We start from the raw sequence: 9412 nt of genomic DNA, 5'->3' as shown, positions 1-9412 counted from the left end.
GAGTATCTCAGAAACTGCTGATCTCTTGCGATTTTCATACACAGCAGTTCCTGGAGTTTATAGAGAATGGCCGGTCTGGTTCAAGCTGACAGGAAGGTGACAATAGCTCAAATAGCCATCTGTTATAAATGTGGCATGCAGCAGAGCATGTCAGAGTCCATAACATGTTGAGCCTTGAAGTGGATGGGCCATAACAGCAGAAGACCACGAACATACACTCAGTAGCCACTCTATTAGGTACTGGAGTATCTAATAAAGTTGCTATTGAGTATACATTGTCATTTCATTTTCCTCACACATTGAAAACCATGGAATTCTCTACCTAATGACAAGATAAGGGTACTTTCATACACAAGTGGTCCAGGAAAGCAGGTCATCAATGCTTTCTCATAGAGGTGGGCAAATGAAGCTGCCTTATCAGTAATGCCCATGTGATTTTTATAAATTATCTGAGAGCATAGATATTTATATTGCTTCTCTTAGAAGGACAATGCATAATGAGGACTAGCTAATTTTATGGACGAAAGAGATCTCAGGGGAAAAGTTGCTGCCTTAGTGGTACAGCCTTTGATGAATTCTAAATGATGTTCAAGCTAAGAGATAACTGTAAGCTAAAAGTTTCATCTAACGTATTACCGGGCATTACTACACTATTATTTTTTTTCATTTGCATGAACTGAAAAGCCAGGTTCTCAATTGTAACAATATTAATTACAGTAACTTTTGATTAAACTGGTGGAATGCCTAGATAGTTCAAAGATTTTTAGCTATCTAGACATTATTCTGGACATTATTGTTTTGGGATACTATGGTAGCACTGTGGTTAGCATGACACTGTTACAGCTCGGGGCTTCACAGCTTGGAGTTCAATCTCAACACCATCTGTAAGAAGTTTGTATGTCCTCCCCGTGGAATACCTGTGTTTCCTTTGTGTGCTCTAGTTTCCTCCCACTGTCCAAAGAGGTAAGTTAGTAGGTGAATTGCTGATTATAAATTGTCCTGTGATTGAGCTCGGGTTAATTGGTGGGTTGCTGAGCAGTGCAGCTCCAAGGACCAGAAAGGCCTATTTTGTGCTGTATCTCTAAATTTTAAAAAATTCATGAAAGCTTCATAAAAAATCATATCCTCAGTGGGTTGGAGTAACAACTGGATGTTGGAGTCATCATAGACAAGTACAGCACAGAAAGAGGCCCTTCAGCCCATCTAGGCCATACCAAACTATTTGAACTGCCTAATTCCATCTACCTGCTCTCCAAACCCCTCCCACCTATTCAAATGTTTCTTTAACGTTGAAATCAAGCTCGCATGCTCTACTTGTTTCTTCATTATAAACAGTCTGCAGCCTGAGTGAGCTTGCCTTGAGATTCAGGGATGCATCATCTTGGACTATATTTTTTGTGTGACTGTATTTTACTAATATCTTATATACATTTGCTACCTTATATGTGTCTTCTATATGTGCATGTGCCTTCCACTGCACCTGACTGCTGGTACTGTGTTTTGCACTTTAGCCCTGGAGAAATGCTGTTTTGTTTGTCTGTATTCATTGATATCCACATATGGGTGAATGATAATTAAACCTGACCTTCCACTTGAACATAATTTGGTATTTTGACTTGTGCACAAACTTGCTTTAAATTTTGAAGACCACGACCTGGAGAGTGCCTCCAGTGCCTAATGTATGAACACCAACACAAAAATATTTATAGAATTTTAAAAATATTATCTGTCTATTGAAATAGGGTCAGCTTATTCAGTCTGTGCTCTAATCCAACATTCTAGTGTTCCATTACACTCCCCTCTGCATCAAAACCTTCACATCTAGAAACTTTCAAATACAATGGAATTATAATTAAGGAACTGAAATAATATTCCCACTATACAAAGTGTACACCAGCTACAAGATCCATTACGACAACTCACTTAGGTTCAAATTTGTTCATTGTCATTCTACTACACATATGTATACTGCCAAAGGAAACAATGTTCCTCTAGACCAGGGGACACAACACAGTACATATAACTCACACACATAACATATCAAGTATTATTACCACAAATAATAAAGTTCATAAACAATAGAAGTTAAACAGTGAATAGTATAACGCCACTGATGCTTCATACGTGTTGAAACTGTGTGATGAGACTCTTATATGGTAGCAGGGAGTTCAGTAGCTTAGAGACTGTGGGAAGAAGCTATTTCCCATCCTAACAGTTCTTGTTCTAACACTATGGTACTTCCTGGTACGTGCTGTCTGACGGTAGGGGGTCAAAGAGTTTGTTAGTTGGATGGAAGGGATAATTGACAATGCTAAGGGCCCTGTACAAACTGAGCTTCTGATATGTACCTCTAATGTGTATCAAATGAAATGAAATTATATTAATGTAAAACATAATTCAGTCTTGTTCAAATCTGGACTCCATGTACTATACATATAAACTACCGGCAAGAAGCTAGCTTCAGAATGGACATCATTTATGTTCAATGGTTCAATATAATATCAGAGAATGTGTACAATATAGAATCGGAAATTCTTACTCTTCACAGACATCCAGGAAACAGTAAGAAAAAACCCAAAGAATGAATGACAGAGAAAACTTTGAAACCCAAAGCCCCCACCTCCCATGTACAAGCTGCAGCAAAGCATCAACTCTCCCCCCCCATGTAAGAAAATGACTTGAATATCAGTGACAATTAATAACATTTTCCTATGTTTTCACATCATATATTTTTTCCATTATATTGCTTACCTTATACTTCACCAATTAAAGCAAATAGGATGAAATGCCCGGATGATTCAAAGAAATTTTAAGAAACAGTAAAAAACTAAGGCAAAGATAAACTTTGTCACTTTCATATAATTTTGCACCTATTTCATGTGTTTCTCCCCTATACCATTAAATATTGTTGCAGGAAAACAGGATCCATCATCAGGGACCCCCACCACTCAGGACATGCTCTTTTCTCACTGCTGCCATCAGGAAGAAGGTAAGGAGCCTCAGAGCTCACACTGCCAGGTTCGGGTTCAGTTATTACCCCTCACCATCAGGCTTTTGAACGTTGGGGATAACTTCATTCAACTTCACTTACCCCATCACTGAGCTATGGACTCACTCTCAAGGACTCTTCATTGTTGTTGTTTATCTTGTTCTCAGCTTAAACTAGTAACACCTGAGGTACAGGCATAGCCAAGCACGCTCATTTCTCAATTGCCGGGAACTTTCAGACTACCCTAGGGGTGTTTAGTACTGTGGCTTTCTGAAGATTTGCATGGATATTGCTGTGTAGCCCTAATTGTTTATAATGCTGTTGTGTAATGCCTTTGTGACGACACCAGTTGTAGATATTAATATTGGGACAATGTATACCCTGTTCATGTTCCATAGTCTTTCAATTTCTTCTTTTAATTCAGCCTATTTTTGGCATGTTTCACATATTTAATTTCTATATGTGTGTTTGGATTGGCTATATCTATTTAGTAAGTTGTTTTTGTTTGTTTACCCTGTATTATTATATCTGGATGGTTGTTACGGATTCTCCTATCTGTAATAACTGATCAGTCATAATATAAGTTGTGGGACTCTGATTCTAAAACTAGATCAGGCTTGTATTTGTAGTCAGGTGTGATTTCATTTATGAATTTGTATCTTAAAGCAAGATTTTGATGAATGACATTTGCCACTTCTGTAAGTAATCAGATACTGTTAACCTACTATAGGATCCTGCAATGTGTTGGATTGTTTCTGACTTTTCTCAGCATTTTCTATGTTTGTCATCTTGAATTTATTGGTCTTTTATTTTGTATTTTTGATCATTTTTGTGTTAACCACCTGGTCCTATATTGCCACAAGGAATGCTCTGGGAAGAGGTCCCCAACTCTGAGCCAGGTGTTTCACGCTTTCTTGTCGACATCTAGTCTGCTCAGATCCTGGGGATGTCTTCCATGGAGAGCCACACTCTTCCACTAGCTAACTTTTTCATCAATAGTGATAATATCTTCATTTTTCTGGGTCTGCTCTTATTTAAGTTTAGTGCTGTATCCTTCTTATCAGAATTGCATATGCTTGCGTGGAGTGTTGATTCCTGTTTTCATTGATGAAAGTATATCCTTAGAAGTTTTATCACACTGTTGTGTCTATTATTCCTCTTCCCCCTTCTGTCCTTGGTAGCGTTAATCCAAGTGCATTTTCTGAAATTTGTCATTTAAGGTTCTTATTTTTCTTTGTAAATTTCCCAGATCAGTTTCAGACTAAGATATTATGCCAAAAGAAAACATTAATATAGGTAGAGCAAAAGTGTTTACTGCCTTTGTTCTATTTTCACAGTTCAGCACTGTTTGCCAGATTTTCTTAAGGCTCAAAGTAAATTCTGTCAAAGGCTGATCCTTTTTCACTCTATGTTCTATTTTCTTTCCTTCTTGATATCCCAGATTGTTTCATATTTCATATCCCAACATGTTTCATATTCATCCATCTGTTGTATCCTGCTGCTCTGTTTTGTATTCTATTCGCTCTATTGCTCCTACTTTATGTTTAATATTGTGCATTTATCCAGTCCAAAGTTCATGGTTATATCTTTAGTTCTACTATTTGAATTAATTGCTTTAATTTAAGTGATGGAGCAAGTAAATTCAAATCATCCATGTGTAAAAGGTGTTTCTGCTTTGATCCTAATTTTTGTCCATTTCAGTAAATTAGAGAGTGGGTTTGAAGCTAGACAGAACTATGTGGGCTTAGAACGTTGCCTTGGAAGATGCCTTGGGTTATTTTGATAATGGTGGTTGTTCTTTTTTGGTTGCTAATAGATAGGGTGATTACAGTATTCCCATGCTTCATTAGATGTTGCAGGAATTTCACAAGTTTTGGGTGTATTATATATATATGAAGAGCTTCTATTAACCATGAGTTGTTAGTTATTTTTATTATTTATTCTTTTTGTATTTGCACTGTTTGTTGTCTTTTGCACTCTGGTTGTCTGCCCAAGTTGTGGTCTTTCATTGATTCTCTTGCAGTTATTATTCTATAGATTTATTGAGTATATCTACAAGAAAAAGAATTTCACTGGGTTGAATATAGTGAGATATATGTACTTTGATAATAAAATTACTTTGAACTTTTATTACAATGATATATAAAAAGATAATCGTCCCTTTTATTAGCTTGAACAAGATAACTAGGATACGTTTAGGTAATTTTTATAGATTATACCTATTTCCTCAACAGAATGATATTAATAACTCTAGATATTATATCTGATTGGCTTTCCTACTTAACTACATTGAAATTGTGACTAGACATGGAGTACTGCCGCGGGGTTCCTGCCATTGATTCCATCGCTGTGTATTTTGGCTGCTGTTTAAATACCGTGCGAGTTACGGGTATTGGCCACTCGATGTCGCTGCTGTTTTACAACAGAATCAGAATTTTTCTCAGCATTGGATGTTAAGAAGAAATTTATCAGAATCATAGAAGTTCAGACAATAACTTTCTCCGAGAACAAAAAGTCAGTTTTTGTTTCGGACTGGAAATGTACTTTGTTTTCAATCAGCAATTTTTAAGAATAATTACCAGAAAATTGATGTGCCTTTGATTAAAGGCAGTGCAATGGCGGACAATAGCCTCACGGATAACTGATAGATAAGCTAGAACCCGTTGTTGAGATATCGTACAAAAGACACATTATTTTCAGTTATTTGTACGTTGGGATTCAACACAAATAATGCTGTGGTTTGCTCTCAAATTCTAACAGATCTGTGAATAAAAATAATATCAATATATTTAAGAAGTTTCATCGGCCTGGATTTTGCATTGGATATTTTAAGGGGAAACATATAAATATTTAACAGTGTTCCCTTTCAATTGTTGGCCTTGTTCCAGATCAGTTCCAGTTCTATTCATAATTTTTGTGCATCCATAACAGCAAATAGACAACGTCTATATTAATTTTTAGCAGCGAGTGATTGGTAATAATACTGTTCTTTATTCTTTAAAACCTTGGTGGCGTTTCTAGAAAGAGACACAACCAAACTATCATCGTATACTCCTTTATATAAAGTTATCAACAGTCCACACGAATACAGAGGGGAAAGTAACGAAGAGAACTAACGTAGAGATCAGCGCAAAATTAAATGCTCAGAATATAAGAGCAATTCTTCCCCGTCCCAAACATCTTAACTCCTTCACAAATCAATGCATTAAGTTAGAGTCCCCACTGCGCAAACTGCAGAAGGTGTTTCGACGTTACCATAAGGGAATTACTTTGTCAGCGTTTTTTTATCCAGTGTGTGGGTGACAAAATCGTTCCCATTACCGCAGTCCCGCCGTCCATTGAAAGGGAAAGAAATAAACAAATAGACACTTTCGCATTTGTACCATTGAAATTTCTTGTTTGTCAGATTGGCTGAATTGCGCACAAGAATCGTCAGATTGTGTTTCACTTTTCATAAATCAGTTCAGGTCTGTGCCGTGACAAAGGAAATGTGCTTAATGCAAAGTAATTATTGCGCTCACTTGAGAGCAAGGTTCGTGCACAAGTGGCACTTAATAGACTGACAGCAGGCACTGCAGATGAAGGGACCAAAAAGTTCCCAAACTTTTGAACACCGGACTTGGACTGAAAAACTGCGGCTTATTTAACAATTGTACGAGCGAGACACTGACAATTCAAACCTCCACAGGGTTAGTGATTCATTCTTTGTTATACGGATAATATTACGTTTACTGCGCAGTCTGCCAATTTATTCTTTATAGTAGAATTAGTTCTAACAGTGAATTTTGGCCATCAGACAAACATACGCACCAGAGTGCATTGCTGCATAGGGATATTTACAACCGAGCATTCTATCTATTGGCTTACACATTATTTGGCAAATGTCAGATTGAGATTGGCAAACTCGCCAAATTGCACACTAAATCTTGCAGATCCACCCTGAACCCTCCACGCGGCCGTTTCTCTTTCATTGATTTCCGTACTGCTCGCCTTTCCTGACTGAGGCTTGCGCTCCCTAAATTTTGTTTTTACCTTATAGTCATTTCTGCTAGTTGAAACTTTCAACTTGTGATATGAAACAGGGGTAAGTTTGTAGGTAAATGAATGAGAAGCTGGTGTTGTCAGCGATTCGGTAACCAGTAATTGCAGGTGATAGGTCCATTCTGTACCCCTGTGAGATTGAAGCCAATGCCAATTTAGTCCATAATTTTACTGCGGCATGTAATAAACACAAGATATTCTGCCGATGCTGGAAATCCAAAGCAACACACACAAAATGCTGGAGAAACTCAGTAGGTCAGGCTGAATCCTTGGAAATGAATGAACAGTCGACGTTTCAGGCCGAGACCCTTCATCGAGACGGAAACGAATACACGTCGACGGTTTATTAATTTTCATAAATGCTGACTCGCTGAGTTCCTCCAGCATTGTGTGTGTGTGTGTCTTGTGGTATGTAGTAACAACCTGATCCAATAAAATATTTCTGTTATACTTTTTCAGGAGGAAGTTTTACCTCCGGCGGGAAAGTTTGAGTATTAATTAGTAAGTTGGACTGAAACTTGATAAACACCAGCGTTGCATACAGTATTTTTGTGGCTAAAAGTTATAGACAGCGGCGTGCGAGGAACTTCTGAGATGCTTTGGTTATTGCAAAAAAAAAGTGTTGCTCCCGCGCCTCTTTTCAACAACCTTCGTAAATCTCCAGCTGACTGCAAACATTATCAGTAACTGAGACACTGCACTTAAATTCAGAAATGGGAATCTTATTTTGAAATATTTATGTAATTGTCCATTCCCAAACAGGTGACCAGGAAGGACTTCCTTCCATTGTGTCCCTATTTTATTCACGGCTTTAACCTCGAGAACTAGGAGATCCTAATGAAATTTATTTTATGTGGGATGCATAAGAGAGGGAAATGTTCTTTTTAAAGGTCATTGTGTTGCCTTTGCGTAAGCACCGTGTCTCATTAAAGTGATAAACGAGCCCACAACAGATTGGTGTCTGTTCAAACTGAAGATAAACAGGGATAAATCCTCAATGCGCTTGAAGATAGCTACTGGAATAAGCAATAGTTGCGGGGGGGGGGGGGCAATGAAGTGTTGATCTTTGTTTTTTTTAACAGATATCCGACATGGATTTCTTTTTAGGAACCAGCGGCATGGAGATTGCTGGCATTCTTAATATTGCTGTTCGGCGCTTCCATTGCGGGAATTGCGGATTGACAGACCTCCTAAAACGGTCTGGGCTCCTGTGAATGGGTTATGTCCGACATGTGGCCTTTCACCCCGCCCTACGAAACACGACCACGCAAGCCACACTCGGAGAATTGTTTGTTAATAGTCCAATTAGATAATTGCCATCTTTCACTCTTTTCCCCATTTCCCACAAAAGAATGAATGCCAAGAGCAGCGTGAAGAGGGCTTCTGCCCCGCGAGGTGACAAGGGGGACGGGAGCGTGCTCCAAGCAGCCATCTATTCACTTGAATTGATTCATTGTCGGCTAATCAATGGTCTTATTGGATTATTGTCCATTCGAGGTACCAAATATATTGTTGCACTGACAATGAAATAACTGGGGTGAAACTTTTCATTTAGTGAATCTTTAGTGAGCATTTTCCGGACTAGCTGTTTCCTGTGGATATATTTTGAATAGATTTTTTTCCACTCTCTGGGTAGTTGCTAAAGGTGACTCGGTCTCACTGGTCTGAACGTTCAGTTCAAGGGATAGAGGCTCAAAGGAACTGGAGCTTTAGAGATGGCTGCTTGCGGCGCTAATATTATACCATCAAATTGCTCAGAACTTTCTTGAAACTCTGAACTCTCTGACAAGTGTATTTTTCCGCATTTGAGGCCAATCGGTTTACAGTATTTAGCAGCCTGATTGAAGACAAGCATAGAAACCATCTATTAAGACCTGATATATTATCCAAACAAGTCAGCGTATGCATGGGGTAACGTAAATGCCGGGCCGTAAAATTACCCAGAATCAATTGAAACGGCAAGTGTGCGTACTATGTGTCTGGTATTTGCAGATCTCTCTCTCTCACAACAGTAAATCTGGAAGGCTGCAGATTAAAGCACTATGTCGCGTTGTGTTGATCATTTGGTACTTCAAGCTGGACAACCATAAAAAAAGGCCAACGGAGAAAGCGGAATTTCAATCGAGCATTCTTCACCGATAAAACGAACTTTAAAGAGAATCCAACTGCCGGGACAATATTTTATGCAATACTGAAACAAAATCATCGTGCCTTGCAATTTCTTATTTTTCCCTGTATTACATTATATTAGCCGTCCTCAATGGAAGTCAGGTGCAATCGAGAACCAATAATGGAAGCGGAGTCGAGCAGAGGTTTAAAGAATGGAATCCGGGAAGGCAGAGAAAGCAGCTCGAGTTCAGGGGATTCTCACGGAAGCCTCCG

This window comes from Hypanus sabinus, chromosome 22 (genome assembly GCF_030144855.1).
Source record: "Hypanus sabinus isolate sHypSab1 chromosome 22, sHypSab1.hap1, whole genome shotgun sequence".
Lineage (NCBI taxonomy): Eukaryota > Metazoa > Chordata > Chondrichthyes > Myliobatiformes > Dasyatidae > Hypanus > Hypanus sabinus.
This window is presented reverse-complemented; position numbering follows the sequence as displayed.